The sequence below is a fragment of the Salvia splendens genome, chromosome 5 (assembly GCF_004379255.2).
Source record: "Salvia splendens isolate huo1 chromosome 5, SspV2, whole genome shotgun sequence".
NCBI classification, from domain to species: Eukaryota; Viridiplantae; Streptophyta; class Magnoliopsida; order Lamiales; family Lamiaceae; genus Salvia; species Salvia splendens.
The window spans coordinates 24,534,442-24,560,546 of NC_056036.1; the positions used below are offsets into that span (position 1 = coordinate 24,534,442).

Here is a 26,105-nt window from a genome sequence, read left to right on the forward strand (position 1 = left end):
TAATTGACACCAGAAACACTTTTTATGGGTTATTAGTGTATACTTAGCTTCTCTCAAGGGTTGGAGAACTAAGATTAATTTAAAACACCTAACTCATTATGATATTAATAATATTAAAAATGAATATGTGCCGCTGAACAAGACCAAGTACATTTCTTATATTCTCTATGGTCGGTGAACATCGATAACTTGCTACCCTACATATTAGTTTGTATTTAAGTTGGTACTTCTGAATGTACACAAGTATTTGTTTACTTATGTTGTACTTCATGGCTTTATTTTTATTCATCGGCTGATTTATATAGTTTATTTTGTTTTTGTGTTTGTTTTGTAGGAGTTATGGAGGATAAAGGAGTGTTCTATCTCGCCTCACAATTTATTATCCATCACATAAAGGGAAATGTTTAGATTCATTTGTGGGGTGTACATGTTTGTATGTACAATGTGCACCGTGTATTTTGTGTATAGTGTGAGTGTAGTCTAGTGTAGTGTAGTGTGCGCATTATGTGTTTAGTGTTTAGTGTGTGAACTGTGTGTATTTTGTGATTTTGTGTGCAAGGTATATATGTATGTTTGTAGTGTAAGTATTTTTTGTGTGTGTGCGCGCGCGCACGCGCAATGTGTTGTGTGTTTTTTGTGTGTGGTGCGTAAAGTGTGTATTGTGTGAAGTGTGAGTTTGTATTGCATGTATTTTGTGTATAGCGCGGTGTTTATATTGTGTATAGAGTGTAGATATTTTGTGTACTGTGCATATGGTGTATGTGTAGCGCAATGTTTGTATTTTGAGTGTAGTGTGTGTATATATATGAAGTGTATGTTGTGCTTTTGTAGTGCATGTATTTTGTGTATATGTATGTGCCTATGTATTTTGTGTATAGTGTTTAGTGTAATGTGTGTAGTATGTTGTGCTTTACGTGAATGTATTTTTTGTTTACTTTGTGTTTTCTCTTATAGTGTATGTGTTAGTATATTGTTTGCAGTATGTAGTGTATGTATTAATTTACCCTACGTGTGCATATTTTTTGTTTACTTTGTGTTTTTTTCTTATAGTGTATGTGTTAGTATATTGTTTGCAGTATGTAGTGTATGTATTAATTTACCCTACGTGTGTATGTGTTTTGTGTATGTACTCTATGTTTGTTTTGTGTATATACTCTATGTTTTCTTTTTATAGTATGTGCTTTCGTATATGTGTGTGCAACTTGTGAAGTTTGTAGTGTATTATAATAATGTGTGCAACAGCGTGTTGTGTGCGTGGTGTGTGTATGTTGTGTATGGTTTATATTGTGTATTGTGTGCATTTTGTGTTTAAAGTGAGTGTGTGTAATGTAACGTGTGTTATGGGTGGAGTATTTATATATAGTGTGCAGTGTATGTATAGTGTGTATTTTTTATACAAAGTTTTTAGCAGCAGTTTGTTGTATTTTTTTGTGTATTGTATGTATTATGTGTACTTTGTGCAGTGTATGTCATATACTGTGTCAAGTGTTTGTATTATATTTCTGTTTATAGTTGGTTGTAATTTATGTGTAGTGTGTATATAGTGTGTATTTTTGTATAGCAATGTGTGTAATATTTATGGTTTGTGTATGTGTGTTTATTTTGTGTATTGTGTGTGTGTGTATGTATTTATTTTTTGAGGATTATATGTATTATGTGTACTCTGTGCAGTGTATGTATGTATAATGTGTTAAGTGTTTGTATTATGTTTGCGTTTATACTTGGTTGTAATTTATGTGTAGTATGCATAATGTGTATTTTTTGTATAGCACTGTGTATGTAATATTTATGGTTTGTGTATGTGTGTTTATTTTGCGTATTGAGTGTGTGTAGAGCAGTGTATGTATTTTTTGTGTATATGTGTGCTCGTGTGCATATTTATGGTTTGTGTATGTGTGTTTATTTTGCGTATTGTGTGTGTAGCGCAGTGTATTTATTTTTTGTGTATATGTGTGCTCGTGTGCATTTTGTGTATAGTGCTTGTGTAATGTGTGTAGTATGTGCATAATGTGTTTTGCGTGTATTTTCCCTACTATGTGTGTATTTTGTGTATGCTTAGTGTTTTCTTTTTTTAGGGTGTGTTTGTAGCGTGTGCAGTTTGTATTGTATGTATTTTCCCTACCTTTGTGTATTTTGTTTATATATTTTTTTGGTAGCATGTGTGTTTGTATAGTGTGTGTAGCTTGTGAAGTTTGTAGTGTATAATATCAATGCGTGTTATGTGTGTAGCGTGTTAGTTATGTAGCATGTTATGTGTGTACAGTGTGTATTTTATTTTTAAAATGAGTGCAATGTAAAGTATGTAATGCGTGGAGTGTATATATAATGTGTGGAGTGTGTATTGTTTGTATAATATGTTTAACACACTGCTTGTATTCTAAATATACTGGGCATTGTTTGAAGTATGTGTAGTGTGTGCTCTGTATGTATATTATGTGAGTGTTTGTATAATACGTATATGTATACTATTTGGTTATTTTTTGTGTGAACTGTGTACAGTGTACAATGTGTGTATATGTATACTATTTGGTTATTTTTTGTGTAAATTGTGTACAGTGTACAGTGTACAATGTGTGTGCAACATTTGTGGCTTATGTATTATTTGTGTGTATTCTGTGTATTGAGTGTGTAGCGCAGTGTATGTATATTTTGTGTATTGTGTGCGTCATAAGTAGAATATGTAGTGTGTATTCTTGGTGTATGTGTGCCCAATGTATATTTTGTGTATGAGAGTGTATTGCGTGTATTTTATGCATTTTATGTATTTTTTGTGTAAAGTGTATGTATTATGTATAGCATGTGTATTTTGTGCATAGTTATGTGTATTTTTGGTGTAGTGTGTTTACAGTCTGTACGAGGTGTGTTTATATTGTGTATGGTGTTTGTTGTGCTTGTATTTTGTGTATACGCATATGCATTGTGTAGTTTGTATGTGTATACATTGTGTAGTTTGTGTAGTATGTGAAATGAGTGCATATTGTGCCAGTAGTGTATATTATCTATATTTCCTGATTTTTTATGTTTAGTATAGGAAAAATGTGTGCAATGTGTGTATTTTTTTTGTAGTGTGTAATTTTGCAAGTAATGTGTTTAGTAAGTGTGTAGTGTGTATTTTTGTATAACGTGTGTATAGTGCGGTGTTTATATTGTGTATTGAGTAGATATTTGATATACTGTGTGTATTGTGTATGTGTAGTCAGCTAAATGTGTATTTTTTATAGTGCGTGATTCTGGGTATAATGTGTTTAGTATGTATATAGTGTGTTTATATTGTGTATAGAGTGTATGTATATTATGCGTATATATATACTTGGTTGTTTTTTGTCTGAACTATGCGTACAATGTACGCTTTTTTGTATAGCAATGTGTGTGCAACATTTTGTGGTTTGTGTATTACTTGTGTTTATTTTGTGTATTGAGTGTGTAACGTAGTGTATGTATTTTTTTTGTATTGTATGTAGTGTGTGTTCTTTGTGTATGCGTGCAATGTATATTTTGTGTCTGAGTGTGTAATGTGTGTATTTTGTGCATTGTATATATTTTGTGTGTAAAGTGTATGTATTATGTATAACGTGTGTAGTTTGTGTATAATTGTGTGCATTTCTTGTGGAGTGTGTGTATATTGTGTGGGGTGTTTCTTGTGCTTGTATTTTGCGTATACATGTGTGTGTTGTATTATTTTGTGTATACAAATGTGTGCAGTTTATGTATTTTGTATATACGCGCATCTGCATTGTGTGTTCTGTGTATTTGTGTGTATTTTGTGCATGTGTGTATTTGTGTGTATTGTGTGTAGTATGTGCAATGTGATAGAATATAGAGAATCTAAATTTACAAAATAATACCGCAAAATTAGGAGATTTTGATAATAAATAAAATGAATTCTTAAATCAAGGTAAAAAACTAAGAAAAACTAGGGAAAATAGAAAGGGTCTCTTTCTTATTTTCATATTAATTAATGTACATAATAATAAATTTTGTATTACAAAAAGAAAGGGTAAATAATGATAAAACTTTAATCCCGTATGAGGTAGCAGAACTTATTAGGAAATCATATAAGAAGTTGACAGAATGTGACCGAAATCATATCTCAGTAATATAATGGAGTGACAAAAATGCCCTTATAGGGCCTCAGGGTGTTTTAGTCTGAAAAATCTCATTCGTGAATGTATAAAATGCTATGGTTATCTAAGGATATTTTTTTTGTCAGAGGAGGTTTGTGGTGCAACAATCCTAAAGGTTAGGACTAATGGTGCAGTTCACCCAACAAATAAAAGAGAAAATATAAACAATATTTATACAAAAACATCTTTAAGAAAATCACACACGCCATCCATCCTCGACAATAACGCCATTCGATGTGCAATAAGAGGCAAGGTCAATGTTTTGCAATTAAGCGCATGTAGATCCCAACTGATAGAAACCTTAACCCAATATGTGCAAGAAGAGACAAGGTCATAATTAAGCGCATGTAGTTATATCGTTGGTACCGACTCAGACCTCTTTTGCAGAGTCAAAGAAATCTTATACTCCCTTCATCCGCCAATAAATGTCTGGAAAGTAGGTATCACAACACAAGCATAATCAAAGCCATGGAATCTACACTAGACAAACTCAATTCAAACCAGTTGATCAGTTAGCATTTGCAAGTGTTTAGTTAGGTTAGGCTGATGGATCAGTTTAGCTAGTTTAGATCCCCAGCTTACTCAGTTAAGAAGGATAAACTTAACCCACCTTGTATGTGTGGCAGCAGCCATTCCCAATTTGTCCACAATAAATGTGAAACACATCGCCTCTGTGGGTTCGACCCTTACTTTCCTTTTCTAATTCATATTATTGTGGGTTAAGGTCTCGAAGGCCCTTGTTTTTGTTTGTGCACACCCAGTGACACATGCGTAGGTTTCGTCGAGTCGACTTGATAAGTCAAATTCTACCACTGGATCCATTCACAAGTTCTCACATATAAAAGGAAGGCATACCAGCTGGATCAGGCATACCAACTTGATCAATTCACGACAACCAAATCATAATTCAGCGTGCGCGGAAGATATTAGGAACGAGGCGTTTCATGGGGATAAGTCCGGATATCTGCATGCATATCAGGATGGAGGAAGGAGCTAAGGCAAACCGAGAACCACATCGGAAGTTGAACCCGAACATGCAGGAGGAAGTTTTAAGAACGACAAAAATGAGCTGGTACCCACCCGGCTGGTCACTGGATGGCGGATGTGCATCGACTACCACAAGCTGAATGCTGCCACTAGGAAGGATCATTTCCCCTTGCCATTCATGCATCAGATGTTGAAGCGACTGGCTGGGAGACAATATTTCTGCTTCTTGGACGGGTACATTAGTAGGTATTTCCAAATCTACATAGACCCTGAAGATCAAGACAAAACCACCTTCACCTGCCCGTTTGGAACTTAAGAGCATATCAAAATGTGACACCAATTATTCGGTTTAATAAATCGAGTAAGGGGTGTTACAATTTTGTATCAGAAGTTGAATTTTCACACCCCAAGTCCCAATTTTCATTAGTTCTTCTCAATGTTAGAAGTAGAATTTTCACACCCACTTTCAAAATAGTTGAAATTAGAGGTTAGATTCTTGCATAAGCTCTTTAATCTTGTTAATAAGTTTAGTTTTGATGATAATTGATGTGAATTCTTTGCCTCAAGTTGATAGGAAATAGAACCAAGTTTGCCTTTTATTATAGGTTTGGAAGTTTGGATATATGATTGAAAGTATTGACTTTATTATGGTTTCCTTGTCTGATTTAGAGTATGAAAACATAATTTAATTAGATATTATGTTGGAACCAAAAATTAGGGTTCATGCAATTAAGGATTTTGTAGTTTGATGCTTTTGTGTAAATTGCCTTTGAAAATATGCAATTGAGGCTGGGATGTGATATAGTTTGTATGGAAATGATAGTTTGTACGGAGTAAAATAGAATTATATATATGTGTGATTTTAATGACTTGTTTTGTGATTAAAGAAATAGTATAGAAAGGGAAATAGGTAGGTGTGATGATTTGGTTTTTACTTGTGTTTTGAATGTTTAATTACGAATTATGTATGTGGTTACTTGAAATTAGAGGTGAACCTGGTGTAAACACAAGGGATAGGGGTCAAGACAAGATTCAGTAAGCAAGTAAAGAGTTTTTGTTGACGCGTACAGATAGTGTACGCATGTTCTAGAACTGAATGCTTTTAATTGCGATAAACATTAGTATGTGGTTTTATTGTTAGTTTTAGTTGACGTGTAGAGGTAGTGTACGCATGTTCTAGAATTGAATGCTTTTAATTGCGATAAACATTAGTATGTGCTTATGTAGTTTTATGATTGTACAATGGAGCTTAAATGGAATTGTGGATACATGAGGTTTCTTTAATAACATGTGGTAATGTAAAATAATTAAATAGTATCCTAAACTTGTGTAAACTATATGATTAAATGTGATATGACAAGTTGATGATATTCAAAGGTAAGATTGTGGAATTTGTTGGAGTTATATATATTTAAATTGTGAATATGTATATGATATGAAAAGTAATTTGTTCAAAAATTTGTTGGAATTTGTTCTAGAATTGAATGCTTTTAATTGCGATAAATGTTAGTATGTGCTTAGATGGTATATCATTATTGAAAGTAATTCGTTATTTGAAAATGCATACATTGGTTGTTTGACTTGATTGGATTATTTGGGGACTAAAAGGGTTATAGAGAATGATATATGTACTTAAAAATGAATCAAATTGTTGTTCATGACTCAAGGTATATGTTTTGTTGATTAACGAAGAAAGGGATAAAGTTGACATGATATTATGTTATACTGTGTTGCATGGATGGAGTATGGTCTATTTGTCAGGTAACATATTAACGGCGATAGTACAGTTTGATTAGTATGATTATGCTTAGTATAGGATTTGGTAGAATTGTTATTACATAAATTGGATTATCAGCTTGGAGGATGTAATATAAATAGATGTTATACGACTTCTCAGGTAACGAAGTTATTGTTTTTTTATGGTGATATCGAATGCGATTACACTACGAGCTTAAACTCACAACTCCTCCCCCTTCCTTCTCCTTTTGTAGAGTACAGCAGTGTGGAATTTTGCTAGTTGGGCAGTTGCACGTGTCAAGTCACTATCCATTTAAAGTTAAAGCGGTGTATATGTGGCATATTTAGTTGAGGATTTATATATGTATAGTTGATAGATGCTTGCTGTAGCAGGTTGCTAATTATGTAATAGTGTGTGTCTGTTTATGTGTTTCAAAAAAGAAAAAAAATATCAATAGAAAGTCAGGTTCTTAATAAGAGCTTGAGCATATCAAAATATGACACTAATTATTCGATTTAATAAATCGAGTATACATAGAACCATATGAAATATAATAAATCAATTTAATAAATTATGGTAAGTATTAATGAGTGGGGAAAAATATACTAATAGATTATATCTAAAACACATCCTCTTATTTTGAGTTGAATATACGTAAACAATTTTAAAAATTCAATAACGCACAGGTCAAATTATTAATTGCAATGGGATGGTTAAATTGTACCTTATACATAAAATACAAAATGAATATGAACTTTAATTATATCTAAAACACATCCTCTTATTATGATTATACAAATTCCAACTACAACACCCTAGCACAGTTCTTACTTTGATAGAACGAGTCACCTAGCTTATGCTCATGCGATGGAAACGTTGATTACGAATATTAGGGTTGTCAATCCTAAATATGTAACTCCTAAAAGCTCCTAAGACCCTTGAAAAGTCCTCACTCTCAATTAACAATGTCGTTTTAAAGGAAGCTAATTGTAGTGTCTATTAAGTGGATCTAACTCGCCAACCTCCTCTCACGATTTTGTAGCAAGTTAGATTAAATCATCACCGAATGTGTCACTCAAACGTGAAGTATTACGGAATAACTTAAGGAAGAAACAAAGTAAGAACAAACGGATATTAAATAGAAATAAGAATTGTATAAACCAATAAAAGTTATTAACACATCCCTAGAATCCTATGAGTTTAGTTACATATGATTGGATAAGCTAAAAACATAGATTGAAGGGAAGACAATGAAAACATAAGAACTAAAGCAATAAAACTGTAACGCCCGCCTTTTTCTTTCCATTTTGGGATATATTTTTTTTTCAATATCTCCACTCCCTAAAATCTCTCCAACAAACCAAATCTCCACAGAATTATTATATATCTCAACTACTCCATATTAGTTTCAAATCTACAATTTATATGGGAATATATATATACCCAAACCGCTCCACATATTTCACGTTCCACACATCCAAAGAAATCGAGAGGGAGTAGAGAGAGAGAGAGTTACGGTGATAGTATCCGCACGAGGGCGATTGAGACGCAGTGCTATGTGATTGCGGCGGCGCAGGCGGGGAACCACAACGATGATAGAGAGACTCTGATTTCGTCCACCCAATTCTATCATGCAATTGTAAAATCTTTCTCCCTTCCAAAAAGATATACTACTTCCCAATTCCAATTCCTATTGTGTACTTCATACTGGAGCATACCATACAGTTAGAACTCAAATTCTGCTAGAACACGTCAATTAGGAATCGAACCAACTTGAAAGAAACTAACACTGAAACCAACATCAATCGAACTTTAATTCACGAAATCAAATTAAGACCATCAGCAGTGGGGCGCCCTAAGGCGCGCCACGTCAGCATTTTTATCCTCATCCTTCTCCACCTGCAGTGGGGCGCCCTAAGGCGTGCCCTATGGCGCGCCACATCATCAATTTTGTAATATTTACAAAATACATACGAATTAAAAAAAACTAAAATACATTTAAAATACGAATTTTAAAAACTTCATTCATTTAATAAAAATTAATACATTACAATGCGAAATAAGAAAAAACGCAAACTCAGCGATGGCGGTTACGAGCCCACACTTCTTCAATCATGTCGCTCATGAGCTGCGCATGCTCTTATTGGTTGCGCATTGAGGCCTGCCTAGATAAAACCTCATCGAAACCTAACGGTAACCCTCTATCGGGTGTCTCGGTCGATGTGCCGGCAGAGCTAGATGCACGGTCGTCGTCATTGCAATCGGTGATGCTTCCGCCTTCACTCTCGACTATCATGTTGTGCATGATTATGCACGCATATATGACATCGGCGATGACTTCCTTGTACCAGAAACGAGCCGGCCCTTTCACAATCGCCCATCGTGATTGGAGCACCCCAAATGCCCGCTCTACATCCTTCCGCGCCGCCTCTTGCTTTTGCGCAAATAAAACCCTCTTCTCACCAATCGGGCAGCTAACCGTCTTTAGGAAAACTGGCCACCATGGGTAGATGTCGTCGGCCATTGTGAAGGCCAGCGTGCCATCGTCCGCGTGCCATCGTCCGCGACCTTCACAATGGGGCGGACGATGTCACGGACGATGGCCATCGTCCGCGACGTCCGCAATGGAGCGGACGATGGCGCGGACGATGGCCATCGTCCGCGGTTTAAGTCACACCCGAAGCATAGGCCGTGACTATCGTCCGCGGCCTATGCCACACACCCACAGTGGGGGCGGACGATGAATGGCGCGGACGATGCGCGCCATCGGGCGTGCCATCGTCCGCCCATTGCGGATGGCCTAAGAACTTAACTTGCGGAAGTTGATCGAGGCGAATCGGAGCCTGCAGCGGCGGCACTGTGGGGAGATGTCGGCGGCGGTTGGTGAACGGAGCTTAGACGGCTGGAGCTCGGCGGTGACGGAGAGGCAGCAGCGCCGCGGCGGTAGCAGCAGCGGCTGGATGACGACGGAGGGCTGCGCTGACCAGGCAGGCGTGGCGGCAGCTCGGCGAAACAGCAGCGCCTGTCCAACGGTGACTCTGCAGCAGCGATGACCCCACTGGAGCCGATGGGATTATTGTAGAGAGGGGAGTAAGGGGGAAGAAAGAGAGAGGAGAGAGGGAGAAACAGAAGGGGAAGAGAGGGGCACCACCGGAGGCAGAGGCGGACGGCGGCGACGGCACTGCGACGTCGACGAGAGGGAAGAAAGAGAGAGAATGGCTTGTTTTTATAATTTGGGGGATTTTCTAATTTGGGAAGAAAAATGAGATAGACGATGGTGGAAAGGGGAGTATGTAGACCTTTTTTCTTTAATTGTTGGGCTACTTTGTGGACTCACAAAATAATTTGAAGAATAAAAGAGGGCTGGGATTTTAAATACTTGGGCCGTTCTAATTGAATAATCTTTGGGTAGATAGTAAGTTTAACCGTGGGGAATCATTTAATTAAATCCCGGACTAATTTGAAGGGCGAATAATATTATCCCAGGTATGAAATAAATTTATTTAAGGGAAATTGTTGCAATAATTTAACTATGCGTTTAAATAATTTTGCGAATATGTTTCGATATCATGATGGAAAATACGATGAGCCAACAGAGGAACATTGGGCGACCGCCGAATAATCGAAAACCGAGAAACGAGATAAACGATTTTAATTCGGGTGCATGCATCTTGTTTATTTACTTGATTCATTGTGTTGATTTATGTGTTATTTAAATGCTAAAGGTGATACCTTGCAAGCGAGACATGATATCAAGGGAAAGGAAATAATTTTGGATTAAGAACTTGAGGTGAGCTTTCTTTTTAAATAAGGGCAATGCCCTAAGTATATTTTTATGTGAAAATAATATGAATATTTGTCATGTCGTGTTTTGTTTCATCTATAGAACCTACCTGATGTGGCTTTGGCCATCAATGGATAATCGAATTCGGGTCTGTCTAGGGAGTGAGTCCCTATTCAGGCTAGTGTACACCTATGGAGATCGTGCGCCATCTTTCGAGTTGGCCGGTCTAGTGACTTGGAATGTGGCCACGTTCCTTGTCATCAATGGATCAGATATGGTAGACATCTATGGGAAAATGACTGCAGTCATGAGTTTTACGATGAAAATGATTTTAGTGTCTTGGGCGATTTCTAAAGTTAAAACCCCAAGGTCACTCAATGGTGGCATGATAAATATTTTTTATAAAATGTTTTCGGCATGAGTCCACTGAGTGCATCAAGTACTCAGCCCTGCATTTTCTTTTTAAAAATGTGCAGGTTTAGCGTGACAGGTGCGGTGGGTGTTGGGCAAGACCGTTGAAGAAATTTAAGTGTTTAGAATGTGTCATGTCTTTGCACGTGGCATATTCCTTCTCTCAAATGCTTCCACTGAGTAGTTGTTTTCTTTTGAGTTCTTGTATCGTTGAGATAACATTCATTTTTGAGTTGTTGATTGTTGAGATATTCAGATTTTATTCGAGCTATTCTCATTTGTTTCGTGCTATGGTCGAGTTGCATTGTTTTCCCCTTTCTTCCCCGCTTCTTTAACCCTCCCCTAGTCGCGATCAACCGTGTTTCTATCCTTAGAAAATGCGGGCGTGACAAAAACTCAAAGGTTGAATCCTTGCCTTGATGATCTTGAATCCTTCTTCAACTCCTTGCACAATGAAGCACTCTAACTTATGAACTCTGGAAGTATTTTGCAAGGAGAAGAACTTATTTTTGATGAAGCTTTGGGGGCTATTTATAGGGGAGAAATCGCTCTTCTCAAATAAGGAAAATGGTTGCAAAATATGGTAAATCTTGAAGAGAAAGTAGGGAAAATCCGCTCGCCGCTTTTTCATGGCGGGCCGCTGCACCTTGGTCAGCAGTCGCCATGAGTTGGTCTGAGGCTTCTGACCTTTGGCTGGCGGTCACTGCACTTGTTTTAGCGGTCGCCATCCATCATCCCGTAACTCTCTGGACTCTCGGTAGCATTCACTGGGCTTGTCTTGACTTCATGCACAACTTTCCCGGAGCTGGCCGCTATTGGCTTAGCGGCCGTTGGGTGCCAGCAGTCACCGACAATGTTGCAGCTGACCGCTGGACATGCAGAACAGCTTCAGATTCCCAACTTCGCATTTTGACTCCATTTTTAGGCTCAAATATGCATATTTCTCACAAAACATGTCAAAATACCAAAATAGGTAAAATATGCAAATAATGGACATGTAATGCTATTTTGACATTAAAAACGGACCAAAAGATGACATGTAATGCGATTTCTCACATGCAGCGTATCAGCTGCATGTGAGATGAGATCCACCGAAACTGGATCACAGATAATAAATCCTATAGAAAGACCCGAACTCTTCGCTCTTATATAAACTAGTATCGCTATACACGATCTAATTTATATATGTCAAATTATGAAATATTTATTTGAAGTAAGAAATAATATTATTATATAAGATTAATTAAAACTATAAATGTATTTAATGATAAGTATATACGATTATACATTTGATAAAAATAAATAATTATATTGGTTTAAAATTATAATTATACATAGTAGTAATAAACGTATATAATTGTTTAAATTAATTCTGGAATGCGTAATGTAAAGGGAAATAAATTTAAATACATATGCAATCGATATCTACTCCTAATACGAAGTCAGATTTAATAATTCTTAAAAACTTAGGAAGCTATTTTCACCTCCAATTTTATTTGATATTATAACTTTAGGGTAGATAGAATAAATAGTTAAAAGTGTGTAAGTATTTTAGAGTTATAATAATGTTTTCTTGATTTTATCTTAATAATCGGAATTCCAGCATTTTAATCGATATTAAAGAAATTCTACATTTATAAATATCAATAGCAATAATCATTATAATATGCACAATTTAATAAGATGGTCGTTTTTAAATAATCAATGTCAATAATCAATGGCATAATTACTATAATACGCACAACTTAATGCTCTTAACTAATTGTGTCTCCTAATAATATCATTGTTTGTGTGATTAGCCAGCGGTAAAAATATCGCTTAGTGATACAAATGAGGCTTTGCCCCTATACTTCTTCCTCCATGCATAAGTAACACCTTAGCATTAAAAAAAATATTAAATCTATTTTTAATTGCATTATTCCATATCAAAATTAATAAATTTTATAATTAGATAGATTTTCAATTAATGACTGAATTCTATTAATTATTAGATTGTCAATCATAAAAAATCTACAATTTATATTAATTACTCCAAAAAGATAATGCAATTAATATTAATTATTAGATTGTCAATCATAAAACATCTATAATTTATATTAATTACTCCAAAAGATAATGCAATTAACTTTATTTATAACAGCCAATTTCATTTAAAAAATATTCAAAATTTAGTTATATCTTCTTAAATATTTTAAATGTGGCCCAAAACTCAGCTTTTATATATGTTACTAGTGTTAGCCCACACGCTATGCGCAACACATAATACTTTTGTTCTATTAATTATATACATTGTGAATAAACTAAATAAAATAAAAAATAACATCATTACATAAGATTAAAAAATAAAAAAAAATATAGTGCAATGTGTTAAATAATTATACATATAAAATTAAATAAATTCTTATTTAAACCAACATAAAAATATTTGTTAATTACGACACTTATAGGTCTATACATCGAAGAATAATATCATTGTTACAACATACATACTTCAATACTAAGATATTATCAATATTAAATTGGTATAAAAGATTTAATACACAACTAAAAAGTATAATGAGGACAATGATATCGTGTAAAAAGGTAGAATGATGCACAAATTAAAAAACACAAATATAAACATTAGAACCATAAAACAATAGTAGTAGTTCATAAGACACGAAAAAACTTATATGTGAACAACCTTAATTGTACACTAACAAGAATAGAAAAATAAATAACAAATAATAAAATAAAACACAGACTCCAATATCCCTAAAATCTTCCCTAGCCTTATTTTCCTCCTTTATCTCCAAATTAATGATTTATGCATACGCACGAAAACAAATGTGATAGTTTATGATCTTCGTCTTGATGGGGTTTGGTGCCCCTTGCATAGCGGAAGACTTGTACAAAACAAATAAATTAGACAAGGATCTATTTGATCGATTATGCGATTATTCAATTCACATGTTAAACATATAATTGCATGCTAGAACGCAAATAATTCATGCTTAAAGAAAGTAAATCCTATAACATGAATTCTACGGTTTAGAGTTACCGATTTTGATTCTCCAAAGAATCGTCGATTGCTTGCGCCTTCTCCACTTGATGATCTTCAATACTAGACCACAGATCTTCTGACTGGTTCTCAAATTGTATCTCGATATCAGGGTGGACTGATCTTATCAAAATAGTAGGACTCGAATAAAGAAGACAGAACTTTCTCACGGAGGAGAGCTGAAAAACTCACGGAGGAGAATAATAATTAAAAAAAACGTCTCACACTCTAATTAGGAGTGGACACTATTTTCATGGAAATTAATAATCTTAATTCTATTTCATTTATTCTCCTATTTATACTCCCTCCGTCCCAGAAAGATTGTCCCAGTTCACATTTTTGCACTCATTTTGCAAAAATAGTACTATATAGGTAAAGTTGAAAGAGAGTAAAATATGAGAAAGAATAATGTAGGTAATACTATTCTCTACATTATTCTCTCTTTTACTTTACTCTCTCTCTATTTTAACTATTTATTATTATTTTTATAAAACGAGTGCGAAAAAGGAAATGAGACAATCTTTCTGGGACGTAGGGAGTATTAAGTTACATATTGGGCATAGTCAAAGGATCTATGGAAGGTTTTGGATATGGCCTCCCCCAATTAGCTTTTTACGAATTATATTGAACCCACAATTTAATACAAGCTTATAAATATTACGAGCAGCCACTACAGATATAATATTGCACTGCCTATCCAAATATGAAATTATAAGTAATCCGGGCTTCCTCGTTTAAATGATTATTTCTCGCGTTTAAGATATAAATATCCATTAATTAATTAATGTCTGCTATGGACTTAATTAACTAACATCTTATTAATTCCAAGAGTGGACTTTGTAAGAAACAGTTATTTATTATTTATGGAATGATTAAATTCCAACGGGCCAGTTTTCGAATAATAAAACCTTGTTCGAGCTCCTCTTGAGGACGTTATCAAACTAGACTCACCAGTCGCGCGATTCAACATAATAGCAATCCTAGCACTGCTAGATATTAATTACCACTATCCAATATATCAGGATTATTGGGTTGCGAAAAACCCGCACCATTTGATAAGTCAAAGTAATGCATTATCAATAACGAATGCTCAATGCTAACGTATGTTGATTAAGAAATAGTTGTTTATCAAGACCTACTCTTCCAGCAGATAGCATGAAGACATGTCTTGCTGTTAGATCTTTTCAGTGCTATACCACACCAATTGTCACGACCGCACTTTGCCAAGGATAGCAAAAGCGGATAAATCGCGACTAATAAAAGGAATTAAAGAAATATGGAAGAAATGAAGATAGAACTAGCACATTGAAAAGTTAAACAATATGATAGATAAGATCCAAGTATTCGATTACAAGGATTTGAATAACAATGGCATTTCATCAAAATGAATCAGAGTTTCGATGGTGAGTGTTCACTATACTCTCTTAACAAACTGCAGCGGAAAGGTCCAAAGAACAACCTCGCGTATGAAGACACGAAGCGTCGAGAGATCCACCTTATTTACTTAAGTAGCATCGACTCTGATCAACACGCCTCCGCCCTATTGTTTAATCTGCACATTTATAAATACATGCAGGGCTGAGTACAACAGTACTCAATGGACACGTGCCAAAAATAAAACATACCAATATATAAGTTGTCACCCATCAACAGTATCACACGAGGGTTTTCTTAAAAAGGCTCGAGCATACTAAATTCTTTTGTGATCTTAGAAGTCCGACTGCAGTCTAAGTTCTTGGTGAAATCCCGTCATGTCTGATAATCTAGTGTACCGTGAAGGTGGCCACCTTCAACAGTACCCTCGCCGGCCAACCTCTAGATGGCTCACGACTCTTGTGCACCCCAATCCGAATCATAACGTTTTGGCGTAGCCAAAACCAACAAACAATTATCTCCAACAGACAAATATCTCCAACAGGCAGGTCTCGAAAACAAACACTTTATGGCATGACAACAACTTTAAAAGAAATGATCACATATTCATTTTTGAGAAAAAGGTATTTCATAACTTCAAAACATTTGCTTTGTATCCACACTATAGTGCTGGATATTAAAAGAAAGCCCACCTGATACGTTTACTCCTCAATTAAAATTCTCCTGTCGACCTCCCAGCCAAAAATAGCCTTTTTAACAAAAACAACGTAACATGCTAATTAGTACTTGAACTATTTCTTTGGAGAAAAGAATGCATGCTTCCTACTGGGTAGCACCTATATCTTAGTCTCGGCTTATAGGATTTTTCTTAATCCTATCTCGGCTTCACTACTCTACACAATTTATTTATTCACTTTACTAAGTTCGGAGTAATTCTATTTTCTCGAAAACAAAACTCAGACACTTATCTAATAAAATATGGATTCTAGGAGAATCCCTTCTAATTCCTTTCTTTGAATTTTCTTAAGGCCCGCGACGCCAGTCGGCCCTCGCTTCTCCAACTTCAATATTTTTCATCTTCGGAAACTTAGTAAATTATTCGGGAATTAATTAATTGAGCTCCAACTCAAACCTTTAAATTAATTCCAATCCAACAAATAATAGTTCTCGGCCCAAATTCTTAAATCTAATTCCTTAATTAATAGAGACTTACATCGGACCCCTCTTCTTTGAATTCAACATGGCCCAACTCTATTTTATTTACTCACTTCTGGTCCAAATAAACAATTAAGTAGGAGCCCAAACCAATTAATTAAAATTGAAGTCAGCCCAATCATATTCTCCCCATCGGTCTCTTCTCCATTCTCAGTACTTTCTCCAAATTTCCAAATTAGAGATTCTCAAATTGAACGAGAACAGCGGCAGTTCCGATCTACTCCCATCTCTCTCGCACTCTCATCTCTGGCGCCGGTGATCTCGCCGTCCTCTGCGTCGCCGTCTCCGCCTCCTTTCTCCACCGTTTTCCTCTTCACTCCACTTTTCCAATTTCACCCCAAATCACATTCTTCACAAAACTCCCCCTTTCCATCGTCTCCTGCTTCTCGTGATCACCCTTCCTCTCAATTCCACATCTTAAATCCCAAATCTAAAAATCCTCAAAATTGAAGATGGAGAGGCAGCGCCTCCCTTCTTCTCACTCGATTCAACGCCGCCCTACTCCCTCCGGCCGGTTCCTCCGATTTCGCACGGCGCCTCCACCAGTCGCCGCTCCTCCATCATCCCGATGTATAACTCTCTGTCGAGCTCTCTTTCTCTCAGCGACTCTGCAGCTAGCCTCCGACGCTGTCCCAGCGGCGATTCTGTGCCAGACCCAGAGCCGCTGCTGCCACCGCCGTCGCACCCTCACAACGGCAGGTTCCCTCTCGGCGGCATCGCTGTCTCCGTCGCTGTGCTCAGCTCTCGGCATCGCGTAGTCGGTTGGCGCTGCTCTCCGCCGCCTTTCCGCTCATCGCTTCGGGCTCTTGTGATCGCCGTTCCTACCGCTGAGGAGTCCGCGCGGCTGCCCTCGTGGCTTAGCCGCTGTCGGAGGTCGTGGGGCAGCCCTTCGGCTTCAAGCTAAGTCCTCTAACTTCTACTAAAACTTAATTCTTTATGTTCGAGTTTCCGGTAGCAACTATGTGTGATCTTAGAAGCATGGGCAATGGTTGTGATTAAAGGCTTGATCTTGATGTTGGTACTAACTGTTGATTGATGCTACTCCTATGTTCTCTATGTCCTATCTTACAATTGCTATGTTGGGATCTATATGAATGCTATTTTCGTAAAAGATGTTGGGGAGAATTACCTTGCTTTGGTGATTCCTTAATTGTTGTGGCTATCGCTTGATGCCACTATTTGCTCTTCTCCCTCCCCACTGCTGCACTCCTTGTGGTGTATAAAATTTTGGGTGTCGAAAGGGGTGGGAGAGAAAGGGGGCTTGTGGCTGTTTATATAGCTAAATTTCTTGGACTTTTGTGGCCGACCTTGGGAGCTTCCACTCCTACTTTGAGCTATTGTCCCTTCCACTTTTTGAATTTGAGCTTAAAGCTTCTATGTCTAAATTGGTGTAAGACATTGGAGAGCCTCTATACTTGCTATTTCTCAAATCTCTTGGTTATTGTGTGGAAGATGCCAAATTCCCTTTTGAGCTAATTGTTCATCTCTCTTTTGTTGAGCTAAAAAGCTTCTATACCAAATTGGTGTAATGCCTTGGGAAGCTCATTATTTGATGAGTTCATTGTGGTTTATTTCTTTGGAAGAGGGATATCAATGCAGAGGCTCTTTGCAAGATCTTAAATGGCTACTTACCATTTTCATGAATAAACTTTTTCCTTGGGTTTTGTTGATGGAGGAATCTAACCATTTTTTGGAAATTTCCTTGGCAGGCGGAAGGACAACTCATGCTATCTCTAGGAGACTACAAATGACCTCTTGACATAGAGTGGTATATGGAATCGAGATGGGTGTGGAGGAAATCCTCAAGGATTTGTGTAGTTTATAGCAATTGTTTCCTTGCCCCTTTATAGCTCTCTATGTAGGATAGCTTTTGTAAAGTAGATATGTATTCTTTTCCAAAATTCTTATATAACCCTTTTTTTTCCATGAAAGATGGACTTCTTCCTTGTAAAGTGTGTCCTTGAATTTCTTGTTTGAGAAAGAGTTTAATTAGGACTTGCAAATTCCCATGCATACATAAACATTATACACGTCCATACATTCCCTTATGTATATGTGTAGTATATCATTTGATAACTCTTAGCATCCTCTCTTATTTCTATTTCCAGCCGTCTATTCATCCTAATTTTTTTTATACTCCGAATCCGTGTATGAAAACTCAGGGTGTTACACCAATATCATCTTATTTCAGTAAGGCTTAGAAATATCGGACTGACATTGCAACCTCTCACGATAGGAAGTTTGAGCCTATCTGGGTTGTGAAATTCTTGTTTTTCTTTATTCAGAACTGACCGTGTTACCTTAAAGTGGACGACGCCCACAACCAGTCTACTAAAACAAAGACTTCGACTTTGTTTACTTCTTATGCATTTAAATATTTATAAAACATCTTATAAATGCACAAGCAAACACAATGTAATAATATTAGTGATTTTATTCGTGCGGAACTGCTCAAATAATATTGAATCGGGTTAAAAGTGGATTGTAGAGTTTTTCGTATACAAGCAAGATTATATTCGTGCTCGAAACATGCTTTTTAGTGTACCAAACCTAACAATCTCACACTTATACTCAAAACATGCTTTCGAGTATACCCACTGGCAAAAACTCTCCCACTTATACTCAAAGCAGGTCTAGGTGCTGGATATATCGAACTACCATTCATTTCACATCATATTTGAAACATGTTGCCATAAAGGCATTTTCTATGAAAAAAGAAAAAAAAATCTACTTGGTTTATCTCTGATCATATCTTTGTCACCACTATGTCTTTGCTGCTTACTTGATCTTTAATTAATTTCATCTCTCTATGTGATTGCTTAACTTATGATCTCGTGTGTCCCTTGAGTTAGCCTTCGCTAGAGTAATTAAAAATAATACTCTTAGGCATACTCAAACTTACAATTAAAGCTATTAGGAAGATACTTCTACGGTAAACACATATTATGAGGATGACTTACTCGATCACTGATTAGTCATAAACTTCAGTGTAACCCCAAGGACATTACATGAATGACTGGTAAACTAGAATATAGCGATAGCCTTTCTCAAGCGCTATGGTATATTCTTACCTCAATCAAAGTCCTTTACCATGGTTAATATGATATATACTTGCTATGCAAAAATACAGCTAATATCAAACTTAGTACACATCATAGCATACATGAGACATCTATCTCCAAAACTAGTCTCATTAGTCTTGATCTCACTAAGTGTCAAACGACACTTGACTAGAGACAAGACAATTCCATCTTGAATGGTAAAAACATTTTCATGGAATTTCTAATGCTAAAATGTTCCAAGCAATGTATAGATATAGGATTCCTAAGAGAATGTCAACATTCTTTCTAGCGATCTTAAAAGATTTAGATGCTTAGAATGTAATTGGTTTTTCTCAAATCCTTTATCTTAAACTGGGCAGACAACCAGTTTCCTACGCTAGATGCCAATATTAGTTGTTTGCAACTTTATAGATTTCATCATCGTAGTGTACCAATAATATCATATTTAATTCACTTTCAACTTCCTTGTGCTTGTAGCACTATTAAGGGCACAAGTCAAATTTCAACATTTGACAATTCTGATAAAACATATATACTCTGATTTTGATGCTTGCCTAAGACCACAAAGGTCTTCTTAAGCTTCCAATCATGTGTTTCTGGCCAATTATTACATACCCATTAGGATGTTCTATGTAGATGATCTCCTGAAGACTTCTATTTATAGAAGGTTGTCTTGACAATCATAATACATACATTCTAATTTATGTAAGTTCTAATAGACAATATGATCAAATAAATCATGGCACAACGACAGTGAGAAAAACATTCTCTTTGGGTATAACTCATTGTCATTGTCTAGCCCTTTTGACATCCACATTTACATTTTCAAATTTACTAGCACCCACTGATTGACACAACCTATAGGTAGTATTGCAAGTCTTGTAAAATATGTTGTCTATATTAGATCGTAGTTTGGAATCTATCACGATATGGTTCTTACAATCTAAGGAACTGAAGTTGATCTTATAACTGCATAAGTTTCTAACGGTATGACTTCATGGTAAGTGGAAAAACGATATCTCTCTTTATGTTGAGAGTTATCACGCTGTTAGGCTTTTAGTTCCTCTCTTGATCTTCATACAAGATTTCTATCTTTGAAGATTACAGAACTAATAATCTTTTATCATTTGGGGTATGTCACACCTCAACCCCTCTGACGTATACTCTTTTAATAAATAAATCCCTTATCATAAAAGCAATCAATACACGTGTCTAATTCATAGAACGCCCATATTATATAAGTTCAAACCAACACTTATCCGAAACATATTTCAACATATCATGTAAAGTAGTGGAACTCTTTCACCACTCTATATACTATACATTTATCTACATGCAAAATGATGAGGATGAGAAGGTTGCCAATATGCGTCAGCCGCCGAACCTGATAACACGTGGAGTTCCTATGACCCACGTCAGTCAAAACTTTACTGCTATCTTATTCCTGAAAAATTTAGTGGTTTATATGAGCCAGAACTCAGTATATATAAATTTCCACATTTAATCTCACATGCTACAAACATCAAGCATATTTTTTTATTAATACATATAATCAGAAACAATATATAACATAATTTAAAAACAAACCATTTCATATTCATATGCATATGCCACTCTATTCAGTTTATTATTCTGTAACAGTCAAGCCTGGTATCTGCCCGGAATTTCCAATATGATTGACCCGTAGGTCCCATTATGATTTGACCTGAAGGTCCCACTGTGATTTGACCCGAAGGTCCCAATACGTTTGACCCGAAGGTCCCAATATGATTGACCCGGAGGTCCCACTATGATTTGACCCAAAGCTTCCAATATGTTTGACCCGAAGGTCCCAATATGATCGACCCGAAGGTCCCAATATATCCACTGTGATTTCAGATCTAGGGCAAAACCGTCACAGATCCTCTTTAATCCAATGATTCACATAATTGGTATCATAAACATATCTTTTGCACAAATAACATATCCATATCATATTCCATTAAATTATCTAATATATCTAAACAAACATGTCCATTTCAACAATCAAATATTCATATAATATTAGACCATCAAAATCAAATAATTCATAATCATATCAATTTCACACCATATAATCCAATAATTCACTCCAATTCAACATATAACAATCAACCACATAACACATGTAAAACTAAAAGTGTGATTTATACACACCTTATCACGATACATAATCTGCTCGAACACTAACTCTTGATTCCCGATCTACGTTCCTTGATCCTATACAATTAGTACACATTTAATTTCATATACCTATTTACACACATTAATTGATAAAGAAAAATATTACTATAAGCTAAACTCTTTTCATTATCCTTATTTTAACATCCTTGACATAAAACATAAAGTATTTCCATTGTTATTCTTTTAGCTTCTAATCCTTACTGCACTGGACCAACTTTTTACTACTGCTATTAATTCATTCGGAAACATTTAGAGGTTTTGCTTAACATATTCATACTAGTTTCACACCATATGATTCAATTATTCAATCAAATTCAACACATAGCAATCAACCATATAACACATGCATAACAAATGTAAAATTAAAAGTATACATACAAAACTAAAGATATGGTTTATAAATACCTTAAGATATATATAACTAAAATTTCGATTCTGCTTTGCGATCTCTTTACTCTTATTTCTTTTCTTCTTCTATTTTTTCTCTCGTCTTCCTCTACTAACTATTATCATTCTCTTTTCCTTTCTTTTTTTTAATCCCCAATCTACGTGTACATATATAGAAGCATGCTAACCCGATTAAAAAATAATAACTTAAGGCTACTGATTAAAATAAATAGTAACATGCATGCTATATAGTTTTTTTTTTACATTTGTCATATAATATCAGTGGCACTATCAACTACTGACCACGTACATACTAACATATTTGTATTTTCAAACTATGCTACTACTATTATATAATATTATATTAGTTTAGGTCACTATGGTGTTGATTTGCACAACAACTTCCCATTACAACCAAAACTATTATTAATGGGTGAATGCAGATAAGTGAAAAATAAAGCATGCATGGACTCTTCTTCGTTTCATTCATTCTTCCATCAACATGTGAGTTTTTTCACATGTTGAGTCCGGAATGTCGTGAAAACATAGTCTAATATGTATGATTTTTAATCTTGACCGTCATTTTTTCCTCATCCAATGAATAAATTATGTAGAGTTCTAGGTTCTACACTTAAGAATGGTTCTATCTTTAACGCAACCCTATATATAATTGTGATCAAGATAGAACCATTCTTAAACGTAGAACCATTGGATTAAAAGATCTAACGACCTCCGTTTGGCATTTGTTCTACGTTTAAGAATGGTTCTACGTTTAAGAATGGTTCTATCTTGATCACAATTATATATATATATATATATATATATATATATATATATATATATATATATATAGAGTTGTGATCAATGTCGAACCAATTTTAAAGACCGAACTAGAGACCAAATTTGGACCATTAGATCTAGTTTTTTTTTATGAGATGTGCTGCTGTGTAAATTTTTCGGTCTTCATTACAAGCTCATTTTACTTCATTGTATAGGTTTATTACTTCATTCCGTACGTAATACCTTAAAACTAAAACATGTTTTTACTTTCTTCCAGTAGGTTTTGAAATAATTCAACATATGTTTTATTTGAATTCATTGACCTGAGTTTTTACTTTATTTACATTAAAAAATGTAATTTATTCAAGTGCGTTTATTACTTCATTCAGAAACATTATTTCTTCATTGGATAAGGTTTTTACTTCATTCCAGTAGGACTTCAAATGCTTCTACACATACTTCATTCCAATAATTTATTACATCATTCCATGTGTTTATTACACCATATCAGCGTTGTGGCGGTGGTGATAGATATTGTAGAGAGAAAGAACGGCACGTGACGGTGAAACCGCATTTATGTACTGGAGTGAAGTAATAATCCTACTGGAATGAAGTAAAAACCTACTGGAATGAAGTAAAAACCTACTGGAATAAAGTTAAATCTTCGTAACATGTTAGTATGACTTATTTATCTTCGGATGAATTAAAATAGGCTAGTGATGAAGGCAAAAATAATTGATAAATTTGTGTCTCTCATCCATAAAAAACTAGATCTAAAAACCCTAATTTGGTATGGTTCGGTGGTTCGATCTTTAAGAATGAATTTGTGAATAATGGGACTCTCTCTCTCTATATATATATATATATATACACATATATATACACGTACGTACATAAATACTAGTACTACATGGTACACATGCACACACATTTACATAACTACTATAAATATATACTAATTTATATAATAAAATAATATATACATATCCCTTTTAACCATTCCCGTACATCAAAACTATCTATATATTCGACTATATTGAGTCGTCATAATAATAAATATATTCTCTATGACACACTTAATATCTATGTAGTAAAAATGACAATTTAATATGCAATGACAATATAATATGATAATATGCAAAATAATGCATGTTTCGGGTTAGAGATGTCATAGGGTAACCTTAAAACATACCTCAATACTCAACTCCAATTACTTGGACATCTTTCCAACACGTGTTGGAACAACATTACATCTTGAGAAGTGCTAGACTAGAGACGCTCTAGTCCACAAAATCGTGTTTTGTTGAAGGTACTGATGTTGATAGTTTCTTTAAGGTGTTGCTCGTTATTTCTAACGCTTATCCCATCAATTATAAGATTTTAATGAATATAATTAATCAAATTTTTCTTAGAAACACTTCGATTCCTTCTTATCCCATTCTTAAGAAGAATGCTTGGATTCGTCAATGGAGATTAGACTCCCACTACTGATCATAACCCTTCGCTCGTCTCCTTATGGTGTAAACCATTGAGGCTCTATCACGACCGCCCATACTAAGGATAGTGAGGACGGGGAAAATGTGACGAGGGGAGGGACTAAGGAGCGGGGAAGAAAAGGGGGAAGCAAATATGAAAAACCCAATTAACTTTAAAAAGAAATGTTTTAGTTTATTGAAAAGTTAAGCAACAGATTTTAGCCTCAAAATACTTAATGACATAAAACGGTATTAAATAGTGCGAAAGACTTCTAGAAATTTATTTCAAACACGGCAGCGGAAAAACAAGTATTCAAGAGAGTCAAAGGGAGACGCCTATGTATGAAGACACGACGCATCCAGAATTTCTTAAGGCTCGACTCAACATCCGCCGCAACACCCCGCTCAACCTGCACATAAAGAAAACATATGCAGGGCTGAGTATTTGATATACTCAGTGAACACACGCCAAAATATTTGATAAAAGTTATGTCATCCATACCATAGTGAACTCGAGTTTTTACATGTAGTTAAGAAATATCATTGAGAACACAAAAACATTTTCATAGTCTGGCCAGACAATCAATCTCCTCACTTTCTCAACAATCCAACAATCACATCATCTTTCCACAGTGCGACGAAAGTGTGGCCACACTATTCGCCCACGAGACCGGCCGACTAGCAAGGACGGCTCCCGATCCCACCAGTGTACACAGCCTGATAGGGTTTGCGGCCCTACTCAGACCCGAATTCGTTTCACACATAGTCATATAGCCTAACGGAGTAAACTCAGACGAACTAGGCCTCAGGCACACAATCTCAATCAAAACAATCCATGGCATGACATAACACTTTAAACCACCCTTATAGCTCCACAATCCTTGGAAAAATAAAAGAGTTTAGTTAAAGAAAGCCCACCTCGATTGCTTACAAAACACTGTTCACAACCTTATTGAAACACTTGCTCTTCGTACCCGCGTACGCACAACAACCTTTGTCAACACCATAAATATATAGCACAATCAGCCTTCCATCACAACAATTATCATGCATGCCCTAACGTTTCTTTCATCGTCTCTTTAATTTACCCATCCCAAACGTTCACAACCATAACGAAACAACACCCTAGCATACATCAACGTATAACACATAACCACGTCATAAGATACATTCCTAAATCATACATACTTCATATAATTCACTCAAACTTGGCAACAAGTGATATTTCCACATAACAACAAATCTGACAGAACTGCGCGGTTGGTTTGAGAAATTCACCAAATATCCATCCGATGTCCAATGAGGCTGAAATTTTCACGCAACTCAGAAGACACTTCATATTTCATCTATTTCAAAATTTCACATCAAAAGGAGGCCATTTGGTCGGTCAAATAGAAAAGAAAACTTTCTGGGCGAGAATACAAGTTTCTGGCAGAATTGCGCAGTCAACTTCAAACATTTATTAAACATTCATCTTTCGTCAAAAGGGGCTGAAATTCACACACAACACAGAAAATACCTTGAAG

General features: G+C 35.6%; 1 long non-coding RNA gene across 1 annotated transcript; it reads right to left on the minus strand.

The window, feature by feature from the left end:
• Positions 1-15,389: 15,389 nt before the first annotated feature.
• Positions 15,390-16,582, minus strand: LOC121802599. The gene is made up of 2 exons (XR_006050816.1): positions 15,710-16,582; positions 15,390-15,636 (listed from the first exon to the last, which is right to left on the minus strand). It is a non-coding gene; the product is annotated as an uncharacterized LOC121802599 (long non-coding RNA).
• Between the last annotated feature and the right edge of the window lie 9,523 nt (positions 16,583-26,105).